The sequence below is a fragment of the Hippocampus comes genome, unplaced genomic scaffold, assembly GCF_001891065.2.
Source record: "Hippocampus comes isolate QL1 unplaced genomic scaffold, H_comes_QL1_v1.1 scaffold41, whole genome shotgun sequence".
Lineage (NCBI taxonomy): Eukaryota > Metazoa > Chordata > Actinopteri > Syngnathiformes > Syngnathidae > Hippocampus > Hippocampus comes.
This window is the reverse complement of record NW_017805153.1, coordinates 2807714-2810794: the sequence shown is the minus strand read 5'-3', so window position 1 is coordinate 2810794 and position 3081 is coordinate 2807714. Positions and strand designations below refer to the sequence as shown.

General features: G+C 40.4%; 1 long non-coding RNA gene across 1 annotated transcript; it reads right to left on the bottom strand.

The window, feature by feature from the left end:
• Positions 1 to 252: 252 nt before the first annotated feature.
• LOC109514964 (uncharacterized) lies at positions 253 to 2257 on the bottom strand. The gene is made up of 2 exons (XR_002168087.1): positions 2140 to 2257; positions 253 to 749 (listed from the first exon to the last, which is right to left on the bottom strand). It is a non-coding gene; the product is annotated as an uncharacterized LOC109514964 (long non-coding RNA).
• Between the last annotated feature and the right edge of the window lie 824 nt (positions 2258 to 3081).

Here is a 3081-nt window from a genome sequence, read left to right as displayed (position 1 = left end):
CTGCCCGCCAAAACACAAAACATGACCACAAAGTAAACCAAATGAAAATTGACTCATTTCATAAGAAATCTGATGTTAATATATCGTAAATTAGGTTGGCACAAAGCAAGTCGCCAGACGTTGCAAGGCATTCAAGCCGGGACAAGAAGAGCGGATTTGACAATGGTAAGAGTAACAATGTGGGACTCGAGGAGAGAGACAGACCATGTGCACCACTTTTCTTATAGCTGGCATCCATTTCTGATTCTTTTGTCTTCATCCTACTTCTCGTCTTTGCTAAGGTATCCAATGAAAAAACCCGACACACTTGAGCACACTTGATCACGAAGATGAAGTCTTGCAAGATATGACAGTTTCACACACAATGACAGACAGAGCCAGATCTGAAACTTTTATTTTCCTGAAGAACGTGTACAACCTTTACGGAATTCAACTTTGCTGATCATTCCGCTGATCAGAATACTATGGAGCAGTGTTCCCCAACCTTTTTTTTTTTTTTGTGCCACTGGCTGGTTTTCACGTGAAGCAATGTTTTCACAGAGCAGCAGAGAAAGAAAAGTAATGGGAGGGAGGGTCATCCATGTGCCGTCTCATATGTGTGTGTTAAATGTTCAAAAAACCCTCATCACAAAGATAGGATCATGGAAACGGGAGTGAGGTATTCAGTCATTTCTGGCAGTTCTGAAAGCTTCATTGCCTCATCTTTGAGGATGTCGCCACATATTACGCAGAGTCGGCTTGGTGTTCATCTGTAACGATAAACCCGTCGTTCAGGAGTTTTATGTGACTGACCGAATTATTCATAAAAATGTATCAGAGTAATGGTTCTAAGTGCATGTGTATAGTAGCAGAGAAGGAATAGACCAAAGTAGAGTGGAGTGGAAAATACTACAGCTTGCTCATCATTCAAAATGAGTTTTTTTTTCCCCGAAAAGTTGGCACTGAAAGTGAATCAAGGGAGCAAAAGCAAACAGAGGAAGGAAAGCGTGGGATGGGGGGGAGAAAGTGGAGGAGGGAAGTTGACAGGAGAGGAAAGGTAATGGGAGAAGGGACGAGGAGGTGAAGCGGTAAAAAAGAGTTCGGACGCTCTCCAACAAAAACACAACGTCAGATGCAACATGTTTGTGAAAAATGGGGAGCGCTTTCTATGATCAACTTCCACTTGACCAAGAGTGCCTGAGCCTTCTGGTTCATGCCCTGAAGAACCTTTTCACGGAGGTAGAAAAGAGGAGCCATTGTCACTCTAACATGACTAACAGCAGCAACATCAGCAAGACGGAGATCTCTGATGAACACACCAAGAACACTGACCTTGTGACATGCACCGACGCACAAACATGGACAAACACACATGTACAGTACATCGATGCACATCTAGGGTCACATTAACTTCAGCTGCTGGGACAGAAGTGCAAGACAACCATCCCTGCTTCCTGTTTTTCTGGAAATGAAACTATGTCAAAGGCAATACGACTGGCACTGCACAGAAGTCAGAGCAGAGCTGCAATGCATCCTCACAGCACATTTTAATCAGGGGCCTCCAAACAAGATGCCATTGTCCTGTACTCAACAACAAATTGAACCACAAAATCTGGATAACTATTTCGACATTCTTCTTTACATATCAGGTCAGGAAGCATATTGGGAGTTTTCAAATCTTTAAAGGCAAGGGCAAGACAAGCCAGCTTTATCTATAAAGCACATTTCATACCCAAGTTAACCCAATGTGCTTCACACAAGCAAAGACACAGCTCTTAACCCCCATTTGCAAATGACATTCAGAAGAAAATCTGAGAAAACAAAAGTGGCTTACACTAATTACAAAAAGAACGTACGTTGACAAAATTAAAACATGAATAGAAATATAATTAAATAATAGAATTAAAAATATTGAAGGTAAAGTAAATAAATGAGAATAGTTTTCTAGAAGAAAAAAAACCTTTGAGAACGAATGATTTTAAAATGATGTGAAGACTTAATCAAAGGTATGGGGGAAATAGCTACGTATATAACCTGAATTTAAAAGCATTTACACTCGGGATTTACTTCACTTCTGTTGGCATCCTATTTGTGTGCAGCATAACATTAGCATGCTGAAGCATTTCACCCATCCTGAACAAAAGGGGTTAAATGACTGACCCTTGGGGGATCCCACATGGCATGGCCATTCAATGAGATTCAAAACTTCCACTGGTCACAGAATACCTTCTTTCCTCCAAGTAGCACCAAGTCTCCAACCTGTTCAAAGATTATTATCTGTGACAGACACCACACATGAAGAGAAAAAATGGTGATCAAACAGTTTGGGTTGGACGGTGTCACCTCAAGAAACAATGCCACACATAAAGGTTCTGTTCCACCACCGATCTAAGTAAATAAATGAGAATAGTTTTCTAGAAGAAAAAAAACCTTTGAGAACGAATGATTTTAAAATGATGTGAAGACTTAATCAAAGGTATGGGGGAAATAGCTACGTATATAACCTGAATTTAAAAGCATTTACACTCGGGATTTACTTCACTTCTGTTGGCATCCTATTTGTGTGCAGCATAACATTAGCATGCTGAAGCATTTCACCCATCCTGAACAAAAGGGGTTAAATGACTGACCCTTGGGGGATCCCACATGGCATGGCCATTCAATGAGATTCAAAACTTCCACTGGTCACAGAATACCTTCTTTCCTCCAAGTAGCACCAAGTCTCCAACCTGTTCAAAGATTATTATCTGTGACAGACACCACACATGAAGAGAAAAAATGGTGATCAAACAGTTTGGGTTGGACGGTGTCACCTCAAGAAACAATGCCACACATAAAGGTTCTGTTCCACCACCGATCTCAAGGACATATACCATAATCTTATTTAAAAAAAAAAAAAAAAAAGGTAGGTAGTCATTCTAGTTTTGTAATTTTGTTAATTCATTGTGCAATAAATCTCATTGTACGACAAACTAATAATGTTGCTAACCAAAACCTTAAACATTCTTCGTGATCCAGACGCAAGCACAGGATGTGTTGCAGTTCAGTTATTACACAGCAATGTACCCTGCACACACAAAACCTCTACTCTGACCTGAAGCA